Raw genomic sequence first — 17657 nt, 5'->3', positions numbered from 1 at the left:
TCATGTTTTCCAAAGAGCCAGTTAGGTATCTCTGATTGACCATACCATGTAAGTTTTAAATTGTTCTTTGTATGCACAAAACATATAGTAAAAAGGAAGCATTTCCACAGAGATGAATTGAAAATTCAGGGTTAGAGAATTCAGGGCAAAATACCTCCTCTCAACAAGCTGTGTGTTAGACTATAATCATTGCAAAGCCAGGTCTTAATATCTTACATTTATTTAGGGGAAAAGATTTGTTCCTTTGCCTGCTATTTATTTAGCTAGTCTAAATTCAGTTTGAATAGCAAAACAGCTTTCCCAGTTTAGCTGCATTATCAAGTCAAGGTCATTCCCCTCAGAGAAAGATCAAGATCCTCTATAAGGAAGAAAAAAAATAAATTACTCTCCCCTTGATTGATCTACTGAACATCATTAGCGAAGGGTAAGAGATATCTAAACATGCTCTGTAGTCCACTGATGTGCATGGTGCTTTTTAGTGTGAAACAGAAGGAAGTTATGCAATTACCTTGAGGGAAAAAAAAACTGTTCCTTTAGTGGTGTTTGGAAATAAAACAGAGTTGTGAATGGGGGAGGTGTCCTGAAGGACTCCTACGAGCTGCATGTTTGTGAGCCAATAAAGTGGTAAAGAAATGCAGCTCTGTTGATTTGCATTATGTGCCTCTTTGCAGGTGAGAGTTCAGCCTTTTCCAGTGCTTTTCATCCAATGTTATAATAATAGCTACAGAAATTTAATAGCACTTAATAGCATGTATTCCTTTAGCAATAATAACTGTTTGTGCTTAAACTCCTTAGATTAAGATGTGCCACTGTAACACCATGGCTCAGAGACTGCTTGGCAGAGCACACGGGGGCTCCACCCTGCAAGGGGAAATTTCACACCAGCCAATATATATTGCATCATAAACCCCCAAACAACAGAAGTTATCACACTAATTTCTGTTATTTTATCCTTCTGTCAGAGGGGAAAAAAAAGGTCATTTGAAAGCCTGAGAGTGAAGGGCAGCCTTTCCCAAATCGTTTTGCTGCAAGGAGACAAACCATCAGCAGGGATCCAGAAGATGTTCCAGGGGTTGAAAATACTCACAACATATTATGGGGGTCTTTTCCACATGCTCAGAACTCCCCAGGGTGTGCAGGGGGTGAGTGAGTTCCACTGCACCAGCCTGGCCAGGGGACAGTGCTCCCCATCCAGGGGCACACTCACAACATATTATGGGGGTTCCTGAAAGGACTGTCCACATGCTCAGAACTCCCCAGGGTGTGCAGGGGGTGAGTGGGCTCCACTGCACCAGCCTGGCCAGGGGACAGTGCTCCCCATCCAGGGGCACTGGGGGATCTCCAGGGCAGGAGCTGCTTCCTCTGATTTCTTTGAGCAAAAGAGCAAACACAGCTGCACCCCAGAGAGGCAAGTGACCAAGAGCTGTGGTTGGGGCAGCACTGCAAATTCAGCACAGGGCAAGAATGCAGGGGGGGCTGGCTGGGAGGAGGTGACACTGCTGGGGGGACTGAGTGCTGGAGCCCCAGCCCAGTCTGTGCAGGAGCCCTGGGCTGCCCTGCCTGGAGCACCCAGGGACAGCTCAGGGCACCTCCCTGCCCACGCAGCACACGTGAGTGCACAGACATAAAAGAGGGGTACGCACACCTCAGTTCCTCACAGCTTAACCAGCCAAAACTCTCTGTTGGGAGGACACCCAGAAAATATCTGGGAGGGCTCAGTCAGGTTTGAATTGCAACTCCTTTTTAACAATTGAAAGTGTACATAGTGATTGCTGTGAAAAGAGCCTTTTTATCCACAGAATCTCCAAGATCCAGGTGGCTCAGCCCCTCTGGAGGAGTGGAGGTGCTCCTGGTGCCTCCACCACACTCCCAGGCGTGTTGGTGGGGCAGGGACATCCAGCACAGCTTAGCCTTGTCTGCTGGCAGTGTCCTCCAGAAACCACACCAGGGAGGAGAAATGGGCTACAACAGTCTCCTCTGCCTCCCTGCCTGGCCACTGCCCGAGCTAAGGAGAGACCAGCCCTGCTGTGACTTGCAATTAAAGAAAATAACATTTTTTTGCCAGCTCACCTGGATCACACCCACATTCACCCTGCTAGTAATGATGAGTCAGTAAGCTCACACTACCCAGGGCTGGAGGAGATACCCAGAGTGGGAGTTATGATAACCAGAAACCAAATCTTAATGAAATGCTTTTCTTAAGGAAAAGCATTGCAGAGAGCCCCTGAGATCCAGGCAGGTTCCTTGGGCACACGCATCAGGCAGCTCTGGCAGCACGTTGCTGGTTATCATTGCTGTAAATCAAAGCAGAATTAGCATAATTTTTCAGGGCTGGGGTTTGTTTTTACTGAGGTCATAAACAAGCTGATAACACTGGGGGTTTTTTACACCACATTGTAATTGTGTTGGCAGCCTAATTTTCAACACTGTGCTCACCTATGCTCAGTCACAACCGTGTTAATGCCAACTTTCTTCGAAAGAAAACCAAATTGTTCCAGGAGCAAATCTGAATTCAGTGATATTTCTGTCAATCCAGTGGGCTGCCTTTCCTTCTGCCTTCCTTAGGAGACAATCATTGCCTGCTGGGACTTTATGCATAGATTGCTAACTTGCTGTGCATAAGCCGATGCAAAGAATGAGCTTTGTAATTTAAATAACAGACTGTGGAACTGGTGACAGACACACACGGTCATTCACCCAGTGGCAGAAAACTGACAATGAAGGCTCCAGCAGGAAGGTGGATATATTGCTTTTTTCAGGGAACAGACACACAGCCTGCAGCCACGGACATCTCCTGGAGGACACTGTAAGCAAAATCCAGCAGATCTCCCCAAAACAGAAGGGTTTACACAGTGTTCTGCTCAGAGCAGAGAGGCCTCCTGCTCTGAGCTGCTTACCCCCATTCCACCTGGCTGGATCTTCAGTCCAACCCTGATGCACAGAGGAGATGTTCCTTCTTGCTAGGAGATTGGAGACATAAAGTGGGCTTTGGTGAAATGCTGCTGGTGGCTCTGTGGTCCCTGAGAAGGGCAGCTGGGGAGGATCCATCAGCTCAGGCACAGCAGCACCTCTCTGCCAGGCAGGGTCACAGCCACCAACACTTCTGCACCATCAAGGGGCTCCCCCAGCCTCCAAACTGAGCCTTTTGCCCCTGGACACAATGATTTACATCCAGGCACAGGCTGAGCCACTGGTGGTGTGTCCCAGTCCCCCCGTGCCTGCACTCTGGGAAGCTGCAGCTGGACAAGGCTGGGACACCCCTGGGAAACACCCTGAGCAAAGCAGGGTCATGCTGCAGAAGCTCTGAGAGACCCCACTGGCAGGCACAGAGCCGGGGAGAGCCCTCCTGGGGCTGGAGGGGGCTCCAGGTAAAGCAGAAGGGAGGATGGGTGGACATGAGCATGGGCCAAACCTGGGCAGAGGCTGCATGACAGAGCTGGGCCTGGCTAGAATTCACCTTGCAGAGCAACTCAAGGGTTCTGTAGACAATAACAATGACAGCAAGAATACAGAAAATAACCATAAATACCTGTTCAGGTAAAATAAACCTCCCTAATCTGGTATGTCTCATTTGCATAACAACAAAGTCTTTGTTTTGTTTTGGGGGTTTTTTTAGGTTGATAAATACCTTTTCTTTTTGAAAAGAAACAAAGTCTCTGACAAGGCCTTTCATCATCAAATCAGTACAAACAATATTATAATACATTAGACTTGGAAATTATAACCCGTGATTATGCATCAACTAATTAAATTAGTACTGACAGTTTTCAAAGTGTAGGAGAAAAAGGCAAAATACATCTCTTGCTTTCAGGGATGATTTTTCCTGGAAGAAGTGAAGACAGATGAGCTGCAAGTGCTTGCTATCTGGGAATGAGGATTCACACAGGAAACTCCCACACCTGAAACACAACCTCTGCCAATGCTTGCCAGGAAACCAATCTCACAAGTGGGAGCTAAGGCTGATCAGCAGTGAGGAATAAGCAAAAAGTCAAAGTTCTGCTTATAATGAAACCCAAGGAGTCTGCCCTGGAAAGACCAGGTACAGCTGCTGTGCCACTGAGCAGGAGCCACCAGCCTTCTGAAAACAGATTGTTTCATTGTTCAGGAAGATGAAAACCTTCACTTGGCTGAGAAACAGCATAAAAACAATTCATAAACGAGCGAGACAAAGTGTATTTCTGCATAAGTAGCATTAATAGCCTTTTGAGGGCCCTTCTAATAATTTAGGGTTGCTATGCAACACACAGATCCAAACAGGATTCCAGCAGCAGCAACTGAGCAGATCCTCTGGTGGCTTTCACAATGCCTGGAGTGGCCCTGCACAGCCACTGCTGGCTGCACCCAGCACGGTGTCCCAGCTGCTCAGTGCCCAGGGAACTGGGGCTAAAAGGCAGCATAAGCATCCCAGCCACTGCTGCTGGTGCTGTTTGGCTTTTGCCTTTTTTTCTTTTCTACGTTCTCTGTATTCTTTCCACATATATCTGTAGCTCTGTAGTCTGTTGTATTATTAGTTAGTTTTCCCAGTGCTTTTCCAGGGCCTTTTCCTGGGCAGAAAGACAAATTCAGAGCTCCAAGCCCAGGGGGGCACAAGGCCCCTATCCTTTCTTGGCTCTTCCTGGGATCCAGGGCTGAGAACAACTCCTGGAAATACATTTCATGGACAAAGTACAGCCAGTGCTGAGGGGAGGCTCCAGAGAAGGGGCTTGACCTGGGGGGGAATTGCATCACCACTGTCCTCCTAATTGGTGCTTTTTATAATTATGCTAATTTCCTAAAAGCTATAAAGATGTACTCATCCCAGGAAGATGTGGGGGGTGCTTTTGTGGACCAAAATTATCTCGAGTTTCATTCCCAGGTTGGGAGAAAGGCAACACTACACATAGCTGTGTTTCCATTCCAGGGAATAATAGACATTGTGGAAACAGAAACGCTTCTCAGTCCAAACTCGTGCCACATGCAACACTTGTCAACCTGTCAAGATGTTACTTTATATAAATGAGCTTAATTTACATGTTAATAACACTAAAAACCATGGCATGAGAGAGGAGACTGAGGAGAAAGCGGGGAAGCAACTTCCATTTGAAACCTTGTCAGAAATAGGAATTTTGAAATATATCAATGAGCTCAAAATAAAATCCATCCATTAAGCCTACCTGCATTTCATGTCTGGACTCTCCAGTTGCACACCAGCTTTTCCTCTTCTGGAAACTCTTGCAGGTGGCAAGGTTTGCAAAGCTTCAATTGACTGCTTGTATGCAGGCACAGTCCCATGATAACTGGCCTTGGGGTGAATATATGGAGAGAATTGGGAGGAGCAAAGCCAGTCAGCTCTGTGTTTTTGCATGAGAGGAGAGCTGGAGGAGGAGGGAAATCAAATTGCTAATATCCATTCAAAACCTAAAAAAGATAAAAAATAAGTTTTCAGTGCAAATGGCAGCAGCCCAGAGTCTCAGCCATCCCACATTGCCACAGGTCATTTTGGTTTAGCTGCCCATCCCTGGCACAGCAAAGCCAGCAAAGGTTGCAGGATCAGTCCAACAGTTCAGCTTAGGAGACAGCAGAAAACAATATTTTCTTTATTCAATTACTTTGTAATAACAGCCTGTGTCATCATTTCAGCATTTGTGTTTGCCTGAGTGTTTCAGGGCTGAAGCAAAATTAAGGTTTTCATCTGATCCTTTGTACTCGGCCATATCATATCCTTGCAAAAATCCCTCATCAATTCATTTGTGCATGAAAGGACAGGTAGAGAATCCTTCCCAAAGGGCCCCTCCTAGCACAGAGGTGACTTTGAAAGTGACAATTAAAAGAGAATTTGCCCAGGACTTGCAGCCCCTGTACAGTTGCACACATTTAGAGGAGTGTGGGCAGAGGCCCCTCTTCTTCCCTCTCCCTTTCCCTGGCCTCATGGTTGTGTTTCCATGCTCAGTGCCCAGGGAACTGGGGCTAAAAGGCAGCATAAGCATCCCAGCCACTGCTGCTGGTGCTGTTTGGCTTTTGCCTTTTTTTCTTTTCTACGTTCTCTGTATTCTTTCCACATATATCTGTAGCTCTGTAGTCTGTTGTATTATTAGTTAGTTTTCCCAGTGCTTTTCCAGGGCCTTTTTCTGGGCAGAAAGACAAAACAAATTCAGAGCTCCAAGCCCAGAGGGGCACAAGGCCCCTATCCTTTCTTGGCTCTTCCTGGGATCCAGGGCTGAGAACAACTCCTGGAAATACATTTCATGGACAAAGTACAGCCAGTGCTGAGGGGAGGCTCCAGAGAAGGGGCTTGACCTGGGGGGGAATTGCATCACCACTGTCCTCCTAATTGGTGCTTTTTATAATTATGCTAATTTTCTAAAAGCTATAAAGATGTACTCATCCCAGGAAGATGTGGGGGGTGCTTTTGTGGACCAAAATTATCTCGAGTTTCATTCCCAGGTTGGGAAAAAGGCAACACTACACATAGCTGTGTTTCCATTCCAGGGAATAATAGAGATTGTGGAAACAGAAACGCCTCTCAGTCCAAACTCGTGCCACATGCAACACTTGTCAACCTGTCAAGATGTTACTTTATATAAATGAGCTTAATTTACATGTTAATAACACTAAAAACCATGGCATGAGAGAGGAGACTGAGGAGAAAGCGGGGAAGCAACTTCCATTTGAAACCTTGTCAGAAATAGGAATTTTGAAATATATCAATGAGCTCAAAATAAAATCCATCCATTAAGCCTACCTGCATTTCATGTCTGGACTCTCCAGTTGCACACCAGCTTTTCCTCTTCTGGAAACTCTTGCAGGTGGCAAGGTTTGCAAAGCTTCAATTGACTGCTTGTATGCAGGCACAGTCCCATGATAACTGGCCTTGGGGTGAATATATGGAGAGAATTGGGAGGAGCAAAGCCAGTCAGCTCTGTGTTTTTGCATGAGAGGAGAGCTGGAGGAGGAGGGAAATCAAATTGCTAATATCCATTCAAAACCTAAAAAAGACAAAAAATAAGTTTTCAGTGCAAATGGCAGCAGCCCAGAGTCTCAGCCATCCCACATTGCCACAGGTCATTTTGGTTTAGCTGCCCATCCCTGGCACAGCAAAGCCAGCAAAGGTTGCAGGATCAGTCCAACAGTTCAGCTTAGGAGACAGCAGAAAACAATATTTTCTTTATTCAATTACTTTGTAATAACAGCCTGTGTCATCATTTCAGCATTTGTGTTTGCCTGAGTGTTTCAGGGCTGAAGCAAAATTAAGGTTTTCATCTGATCCTTTGTACTCGGCCATATCATATCCTTGCAAAAATCCCTCATCAATTCATTTGTGCATGAAAGGACAGGTAGAGAATCCTTCCCAAAGGGCCCCTCCTAGCACAGAGGTGACTTTGAAAGTGACAATTAAAAGAGAATTTGCCCAGAACTTGCAGCCCCTGTACAGTTGCACACATTTAGAGAAGTGTGGGCAGAGGCCCCTCTTCTTCCCTCTCCCTTTCCCTGGCCTCATGGTTGTGTTTCCAGAGGTGATGCAGCCCCAGAATGGATCTCCAGAGGTGCTGCTGAGCACAGCCAGGGATGAGGCCCAGTGACCACTTTCCTCTCCCCAGGGCCCTCACCTGGGCTTATGAGGATGTGTAAATCCATCAGATGTAAAACATTCCACTTTTAGAGCCAACCTTCTGTCCTCCAGTACACATCAGATAAACAAACCCACCGTAGAATGAGTACAACCAGTATGAGGAAAACTCCTGCAGCCAGCAAGTATCTCCTGCATATTTTATCCTATAATCCACTGCACTAATACTTAACCACCACACCAAGCAGGTGGAAGTTTGAGGGCCATTGAGCACTGTGAATTTTCCCAATGCATCACAATTACCAAAACACCTGTGCTAAATAACTTTGCGCTGAGCCACTGTGAAAATTCACAGAGTGCTCAATAGCCCTTGAAATTTCTCATTTCTAACTGGCAGCAGAGTGGCTGGCTGCTCACACATCACACAGCAGCACAGCACACACAGACACTGGATCAGGACCTCGGAAAGGCCCTTTTCTCCTCGGCAGGATGTTTTGCCATCCCTGTGATTTTCAGGCTGCTCCTGCTTTGTCTCTGCAATTACACTCACTTGGAGCTGCTGAACTTCTGTGTGAGCAGACTTTAAACACAGCCAAGCTCCCCAGCTCTCCTGTCCCTCCTCCCCAGCCCAGCACAGCTGCCTGTCTCAGGACTTCCCTTTTCCTCTTGCAGAGCCAGGGCAGATGCCAAGCTAGAGGCAGAAAAACCCTGTGGCCATGACAGACTTAAACCCAGCTCAGGACTGGCCTCTCCATGCTGCCCCTCCCCTTTTCTTGCAGACACCAGAGAGGAATTAAGGGCTCAGCTTCCCTCTGGACACAGCAGCAGCTGAGGACAAGCTCAGCCCTGTCAGGCACAGGGCAGGGCAAGGCTCAGTGGATGGCCAGAAGCTCTGCAGCTGTGGTGGAAGACATGAAAGGCTGCACGAGCCCCTGCTGCACCCAGCTGGAGAAGAGGACAAGAACAAATTGGAGGAGTTGCTGCAGGCAAAAGCAAGAAGAATGGGAGGCTGATAAACCTCCCTTATGGTGGGGAACTACAGATATTGAATCCATTTAGTCTGTCCCTGGGAAGGCTTAGAGGTGACTCGAGAGTGGTCAGCAAATTCCTTCACAGAGAGGGGTAAGAAGAAGAGGCTCTTTAACTGGCAGATGAAGGCATCTTGAGCTCCAGTGGCTGGAAACCAAAGGCATTTCTACAGAGAAATAAAATTGTTCTTGGTGCAGAACAACTGAGGTAATTAATTAATCAGTGTAACAATTTTCCTGAGGATGAGACAGATTCTCTGTCACTTCAGCTCTTCAGAATGGGCCTCTGTGGGACAGCTGAACTCCACCTGAGCATCTGGGTTTTCACAACTGGAGGGGCAAGGGGAAGTCTTGCAGGAGAAATTGTTAGTGTGGGCTCTTGGGGGCTCCTTCTGCATCTCATCCTGTGTGCCCAGGGCCCTGCAGTGCAGGGCTGTGTCTCTCTCTGCCCTTGGCTGCTCGAAAGGAGCAGGGCAGCAGAAGAGCATCTGAGCATGGCCCCTCTGTGCCCCAGTGCTGCCGTTCCCACTGGGGGCTGTGGGCTGCCCCAGCCACAGCCTGGCTGCTCACCAGGTGCTTCCAGCTCATCTGTGGCACTGCACAACCTCAGCTTCTTTGTAACAGCTCCACCACTTATTTGTAAAATGTTGCCGTGATAATGAACTTGAATTTCTATAGCAAATCTGTTGATACAAGTACTATAAACCTAATTTTCAGGGTTGCTTAGCTCATTGCTAAAAGGTTCACTGCATCTCTAGCAACCTCCAGCTGAAATCCAGATTATTGTTCAAGAGATGACTTTTTAGAAGCCTTAGGCTTTTATATTACTTCTTGTATTTTAGAAAAGACATGTTTTGGAGCCCTTGACACAAATAGGAGGTGAAGTTCAATGGTCCCAATTTAAATGTGTTTTAGAGTTAGTGATATTTAAATATGATTATTCTTGCTACATTAGCATAAGAATGTTGGGACAAAAGCCCAATTTTCTCATGTTGTGTTCTAGTAATTAGACACTTATGATTATAAAATTATACAAATACATCAATTCAGTAATACTGAGTAAAATAATTTAAAAACCCAAACAAACAAAAGAGAAAGGAGCAAATCACATACACACAAACAGACGGGGGGGATTAAAACCTGGCTGGACAGGCACAACATCCCCCTTTGCCTCAGAGATCCACCACACACAGACCCATCCAAACAAGGGGCAAAAGAACCACGAACACCAAGCTCTGGAGAAGCAACTTCCTGCTTAATCCCCAATTAATGAGGCTGCCTGGCAGATTCCCATCTCCACAAAAGCAGCTGGAAAATCCCAGGGGCCCTGACTGTCCACTCTCAGCGTGCACCAAGGCCCACGAGCTGAACTCCAGGTCCCCCTGGAGCCCCACTCTGAGCTGGGATTCTGCAGGGCAGCCCAGGCACCCTCAGCCTGCCAGGGCTCAGCAGCCTCTCCCCAGCTGGGCTTTTCCCTGCCTCCCTCTCCTGGGGCCACAGGCACCTCTTGAATATTTTCTTCCTCTCTGCCTCTGACAGCAGGGCTGTGTGACCTCAGTGCTGCTTCATAAGTTGTCAAACTGCCTGGGCAATAAAACAATTTACATTTTCCATGTGTTTTGGTGTATTGCTTGTTAGGTAATAACAAAAAACAAACATTACGTTGCTCTGAGTACATAAAAGGCTTATTTCACTGATTACCCAGGCTCTAATTTTCTTTAAACAACTTTAAATGGGTGGTTTTGGGTGCAATTAGCCATCCAATAACCACAGTATTGCAGCCAACAACCACTGTAGGCTGTCCAGAAGTCTCATGACTTCACTATGATGCACGGAGAAGGACTAATCAAAGTCCCATTATAATTAAACAAATCCAATGGCCTGCTCATTAGGTCAATGTGGACAAAAGTGACTCTCCAATGTCTGTGTTGGAAGGTTCACACAGATGCTGCTCTCTCTGCAGCAAGCAAGAGACCACTCCAAATGTGACTGGAAGGTTGTTTTGCTTTGTAATAGGCACCTGAGTTTTATTTGGCTGGCTTCTTAATGATTCCCCCCTCCTTTCTGATTAGGAGAGCTTTCAGATCTTACACACAGGGCTCTCAGGATCTTTGTTCTTCAGGAATTCTTTTCTAATTAAAAAATAAATAAAAACACACACAAAAAAAAACCCCTCACATCTGCAAACAGAAATGCAGGAAGACAGCCAAAAATCAGATCCTGAGCATTAACATTTAGCTACGACTGTATTTCACTGTGGGCCTGTACACATCTTGTACAAAGGCAGAGGCCCTTATGCTCCGTGTCCCCTGGAAGTGGGAAGTACACATGCTCCATTCATAATTAATGGCCCAGCTTTTCCAGAAGCACTAACAACTGCATCTGTTCCTGCCTGCTGAGGGTTTGACCCTCAAGGTTTAGCTTCACCAGACTAATGCTCTGCCTGCAAAGTACCCACGCGGGACACGCTGGAGCCAGGATTCACCACCTGATCCCAGGTGCACCCGGGCCAGCAGCAGACAAATCCCCCCTGTCCTCTGAAACCAGTGCTGCCTTTGGCACCCATTTTGAGGGCAGTGAGCTTGGCCCCCAGCACTCAGGTTTCCAAGTGCTTAGGATTGGGACTAAGAGCTCCTGAAGCCTCAAGCAGGCTGAGAGCCCTCAGCAGCCCTGCCAGGCTGAATTACTAGGTGATTGCAAGGTTTGCAGTGCCCAGAGGACAGACACACACCCCAGCACTGCAGAGCTGTGCCTGCAGCAGGCAGCCAGCACTTCAGCTCTCAGCAGGGCAGCAGCGATGCTCCTGGCAGGCAGCTGCTGCTGAAAGGCATCAAAAGTCACCTGGAAATGGGCTGATTGGTTTCACTGGCTTCTTACCTGGTCCGTGGAGTGAGATATGCCCTGAGAACATTTGTCCTGCTGAGGTAACCAGAAAGAAAGCCTCACCAAAGCAGGCTCTCTACTGCCAGAGGACTGATTCCAGTGCATTTTTGATTTTCAAGGGAACACAAATATTTTTTCTAGTGCAGACTTGACCTGAAAACAATTCTCCATTCCTTTTTCTTGTGGCTGTTATTTGTACTTCTCTTCACCCAGTGAGAAAGGCCCCTCTTGTGGCCCCTTGAGAGGCTTCTCCACAAGAAAAATAAAAGTTTGTGCCAACCAGAAGGCATCAGAGGCTCTGGATGTGCCCTAGGAGAGCCCCCATGCCAGTGCCTTCCATAGCTGGTAGCCCAAGTGTTGCATGGCAATATTCTTCAGTCAAAACAAAGCATTCTGCAGAGGGGAAACCCCTGAAAATAACACCCACAACTGTAGAAATTAAACTTCTTTGTCAAGAAGACCCCCACATGGGTTCAAAATACTTTGGTTGGAAGAATACACCCTGATATACTTGGTCTGTTTTCACCTTGGTGTTGTCTGTTTCTCTCTTGTTTTACATTATTCTTCTGTACTTTGGAGTGATCCATGTAAAAATAAAGGGATAATATTAAGGGAACAAAGCTGGATAAAAACCTTAGAGTACTTGCCAAACTGAAAAAATAAAAGAAAAAAGAAAAAAGGAAAGAAAACATCAAGCCACGCCAAGCCAAATATCCCTCTATTTTTGTGTGCTTTGTTACATTAAGTTTATTTTATGATTCATTTGTAACAAAGTAGGGTGGATAATGCAGACCTGCATCACAAACCTGTATCTGCATAAGAAATCACTCGTGTTCCACAAAGGATTGGATAACAAAAACAGAGCCCTCTCATTTGCAAAAGGGATTGTTGGTCCAAGCCTGAGTGCAGATCTCTCAAGGCCAGTTCCTCAAGCAGTGCTGAACTGGTGACTCTCACACTGAAGTGGTCATGTCCTCACCAGAGCATTCCAGCCTCTGCAGACATTCAAGCCTGCCAAGATGTCCTGAAAGCACATCTCAGAGCACAGGATGGATTTGGGGCAGCTGGCTCCAGGTGGATGGCCCAGGAGACACCCACGTGGGGATGGGCCAAGTGGTCTCCCAGAAAATGCTGGGAGATTTCAGCCCTGTCTCAAAAGTCAAGCATGGCAAAGGTCTGCTGAGGTCTGAGTCTGACTCATGAAGCTCAGGGATAATCTCTCAGTTCAGGGTCAGCTCTATCTCCACCAGATCACCCAGGCTCTTTTGGGTGTCAAAGCCCAAGAGCTCCAGGCTTTGCAAACACAAAGGAAAACATCCCCTGACCAAGCTGCTTGTATTTCTGACTGAATGTGTTGGGTGGACAAATGCAGAGGGGAAGCAAGCAGATGGTGATATCACATAAAGCAAAACAGGCTTTGCAGATTAATTTATTGCCCTTCCAACACTAACCCCTTACACTGCAAAATTCCAGCATCTTCCTTTTTCCCTTAACACTCCTAATATTTCACTCACAATTCTATGAGGAGTTGGGTGACAAACATATTAGGCTTTCCTAAAATTCAAGATTTCTACATACTAATCCCTGGCTGTGCCTGTCACTTGTGTCCTTCATCCAGGATCACAAAACACCCCAGGGAAGCAGGGAATAATCCCAGCTCCCCCACTGCTGCCCACCCTGCTCCCCAGGAGCTGCTCCAGGAACGATACCCACAGTGCTGGAGAGGGCATCTCCCAGGTGACAGCAGCTAGAAACGAGCTGAGCAAGCAGGAGAAAAAGCATCCAGGGCTGGATTGCAGGAAGGCTGCAGGTGTTACAATTATTGTAAGAGTTTGGCAAACCAGGGGAACAGCACACGTTTCTAAAACGACAGCACAGGCTTTTATACTTTCACTGCACAGCTGTGCATCAGTGTCTCAGCCACTCTCCCAGGCATTTCAAAAGTACACCAGAGCCACACAAAACCTTGGAGGGAAGTTCCAAACACTCCACAAAGTGATAAACGGGATCACAACCTGCTCTGCTCTCTCACACCAACCAGACCAGCTGCTGAGGATGGGAACGTGTGGCACAGTGAGAGGTGACTCGGGGGATGCCTCATGGTGCTGTGGCTGCTACAGACAGGGGAACCTGTCCCTGCTGGATACTTTCAGCCTTTGGCTTGGTGAATCCTTCCCAGCTATGCAGGAAATAAAACCAGAGCATTCATTTTGTGCCTTTTGCAAACTAGCCCTGAGGGAAGAAGTAGCCAACAGGAAAGGTTTCCATTTCCGCCAGCTCCAAATCCCTATCTTCCTTTTTTGTTTGTTGTTTCCCCTAATTTTCAAACACTTGCCAATTTTCCCAAAACTTCTGTGTAAGAATATAGATTATTTTCTGCTATAAGATCCCAGCAATAAAGGAACATTTATTAGAGCAATATTTCCCCATCTCTGCTGAAGCAGAATTTCTTCTTTGGAAGGGGAACCCAAGCAAGTTTACCAGCTTTTGCTTTTCGTGCATCCTGTAAACACACATTACCATTTCCTGATCACCAATCCTGCAAAGGGGCACTTACAGTGCATTCAGAATGGTTTTCTCCCTTACCAGCTCCCTGTGGTCCCATCCAGCTTCTGATCTGAAGGGCAATCAATACAGAAGCCCTGCCATCCGCCGAGGTTCCCAACGCGAGCAGCAAACCCCAACGTGCTGGTTTATTACCCAACAGCAGCAGCTGGCCTTGGCACTGCCACTGCTGGGTTTAGATGTTTGTGTTTGAGTAACAAGGCAGTGAGGGCTGGGGAAGTCAGCAGGGCTGTTCTGTGCCAAACCACACAGATCCACTCACCAAGCTCTGCAGCTCCATCCCAGGGCGCTTTCGCCAACTGGTTGCATGGGGGTAGATGTCCATGTCATCATTTTAATTGCTCAAAACAGCAAATGGGTGAATTTCTGGCTTGTCAAGGACATTGTACAGAAAAGAGACATTATTAATCTCTCCAAATCCTAGCTGGTGAGCGGGGCCTTAAAACAGCTGAACAGCAAAGCAAACACACTCGGCAAGCGGGCAGCCTGCCATGGTGAGGGACAGCATGGACCAGGGCTCGAGGGGAAGGTGCTGCTGGCTGGTGAGCTCTTCTCCAGCTGCTAATAAATAATGCTAAAAAGCCTGGCAGGAGGCAGCATAAACAGAAGGTGTTGCTCCATCTCATATAGTTTTCAGAAAGAGGGATATATTTTCTTGAGGCACCACAAATGTACTTTATGCACTCCTGAACTGGCAGTGCCAGCAGCTGCTCGTGCCAGTGGGGTGGTGCCAGGGCCTGGCCTGCAGGAGGCAAAGGCATGCCCTGATGCTACCAGTGAAAAGAGCTGCTTGGCTGGCCCAGAACGGGCCTGAGGAGACTGTGCAGACAGCAGGGGCTGTGCAAACAAGCTCTGTCTGCCTCTCCCACAGCCACTGGGATTTGTGCTCTGCGGCATATCTGTGCTGACATGCTGGCTGTGGGAAAGGAGAAGGATGTGATAGGAACAGCTGGTTTGCAGTTAGCTGAAAAGAGAATCCCATCCTGCCCCACTGAAGTTTTTAAGTGCATTTTAAATTAATATCAAACTAATTCTCCAAAGGTTTTGACAGGAGGGGGCTGTCCTTGCAGGGAAGCATTGATCACCCATGACCTCTCTCCTGGGGTCACCAAGCCCCAGTCACCACAGAGAACACACCTGCACAGGAGAGCAGCTCAGTCCAGGGTTCCTCATCACACAAAGGAAGGTTCCAGGTTGGAAGAATCAGTTTAGTTAAGTTAGTTTAATTGCATTCAGTTTCGTTTATTTGGGTTTTTGTTTACCCAATACACCCACTGGTGGAGGAAGGGGTGGGAGCCCCTGAGAGACACAGTGTCCCCATTTTCTCCACCTGCCCTCATGTCACCATTTTCATTTTCTCTGCCTTTAACTCAGCTCAGCCAGTGAGGCTCACCTTGCTGCACATCCACTGCTGGACCCCAGCTGCTCTCCTGCTCCCTTTGTCCATCACAAAACCCCCCAGTCAGTCATGCCACTCCCCCAAAGCAGTAACTTTTGAACTTAAAATCAGATGCTCAGCAAAAGCAGCAGCATGTTCAGGCTCCAGCCAGCACAGCCCAGCACCTCAGAAGTGATGAGCAGAATCTGCTCCAGCAGGCAGCCAACCAAACAGCTGCCAATTGCAGAGTCCTTCCCCACAGAGGTTCTAACCTGTGCTTAGGTATTTCAGGAGCACAGAGCTCCAACCAGCACGGAGAAGGAAGCACATCACAGGGCCAAACCTCTCCCAGACAGCACACTGCCTTCTGTTAATGGTCTTAAATCCTTCTTTAACCACAGAAGTGCAAGAAGCAGATTTGGAAATAAAGGATGATAGTGGTCACTCAGCAGGGGATGGCATTATCCTAGGTGTGTCTCCCCCAGGAGGGCAGCAGAGATCATTAGAGGAATTGCTTGTCCTTATTTAAGCCTCCCCAACTCTACCAGGAGCCCAGCTGACCTGCTGTTATCTGGTGGGTAAGCACAGATACAAGAGACTCATTACTCTAAGCTAAGGCATTGCAGGTCACTGTGCCGCCTAAGAAGTAAAAAAGATAAAAGATTCCCAATTTTCCTGCTTCCTGAGAGCAGCAGCCATTTTGCACCTCCATAAAGCAGGTCTCATCTGAGCAATTTGGCCTATACAATAAGTAGCCAGCACTAACTAGCTGCCAGCTGAACACTAGCAAAAATGTTATATTCCTTCTTCAGTCCTATTTTTAAGCGCTGACATTAAAAGAAAAGACACAAGGGAATTAAATCTGTGGGAAGTCTTTAAGAGAGAACACATTTCTTCCACCTGCACTTTGCAGATAACACCCTACATTTCCAGCTTTTCTGATTTATTCCCACTCATTTTTCTCTTCTCCTACCCACCCAATGAGTGGGATATTAGCAGACTAGGCAGAGCTGCAGACACCTCTCACAGGTAGACAGATCATCCTACAGCTGCCTTCCAGCTCACCCCCACAGTTCTACATCCCTCTCTTAAGTAGCAAAGTTCTTCCTCCTACTGAGCCCTCAGGTGATGCACTCCCCACCTGATCTGTCTGTATTAACAACTTGGCTACTTCTAATAGATGTTGGGTTTGGTTTGGTTTGGTTTGGTTTTCCAGGTAAGTATTCAAATTGGCAGCTGGAGCCAAGAAACAGTCTCAGAAAATTTGGTGGCAAATGGGCACAGAGGAGGAAATTAAACTAAAGGATGTCCTAGCAGACTGGAGACATGCAGGAGAGCCAGGCAGTCCCATCAAAGCCACTGCTGCCAGGCAAAGACCTGTCTGGAGGAGGAGAGAGATGGCTCCAACTTTCATGCAGGAAAGTCAGCTGAAAGGAAGAGCAGCTGCTCTCCTTAGGTAATGCTTTAAACGGGGAGATTTTCAAGACCTTCTAACAATTTCTGTGCTTTATGACTGTGCTTTACAGTATTTTTGCTTGAGACAAAGCTGATGCTCCAGGCCAAACGCTGCTGCCAGGAAGTGACAGCTCCCCAGGGATTTCATCTGGCTGTTTGCCCAGGCCCTTCCACAAGTCCCTCAGCAGGGCATCTCCCTCTCTCAGAGCCCAAGAGTCACAGGCTTGATTAGGCCTGGCAATTCCTACCAAACTGGACCAGGAGAGACAAGAACCCTGGATCAAGAGGGTGCATAGCAAAGCCTAGACATGGAGTTTGGGCCAAATCACACCAGGGGTTTGCAGGGTGACTCAGTTTGAGTCTCTCTGTCCAAGCTAGTGTTGAGGCATGCTAACAGGCATTTCACAAGGTCTCCTAGATTACTAAATTAGTTAGGATGACCGGCAAGGTGGCCCCTACTCCCGGGATTGTCCTCCTCATTCACAAAGCCCATGACACAATTCTTCTTCCTTCAGTGCGTTGCAGCAAAGCCAAAGTTGAAGCACAGCTGAGAAGCCGCTGCAATGAGGGTCTGCATCTGCTCCTGTAAGGCTTGGGTTGAGACCAGAGCCTCCAAACCTGAACTTCCCAGACCTCTCTCCATGCAGCACCTGAAACTCTGGCCATGGCTGAACCTGGTGGCAGGACAAAGGGCTCCTGCTGGCAGCAGGGCTGGCCCCTCTGCTGTGCAGCAGGTTAAATAAATGCCTCAGTGCCATGCTGTGAAAAGCCTCAAGCCCCGATGGCTTCCTCTGCTGCTGTA

This window comes from Passer montanus, unplaced genomic scaffold (assembly GCF_014805655.1).
Source record: "Passer montanus isolate IOZ18808 unplaced genomic scaffold, ASM1480565v1 scaffold9, whole genome shotgun sequence".
Classification (NCBI taxonomy): Eukaryota; Metazoa; Chordata; class Aves; order Passeriformes; family Passeridae; genus Passer; species Passer montanus.
This window is presented reverse-complemented; position numbering follows the sequence as displayed.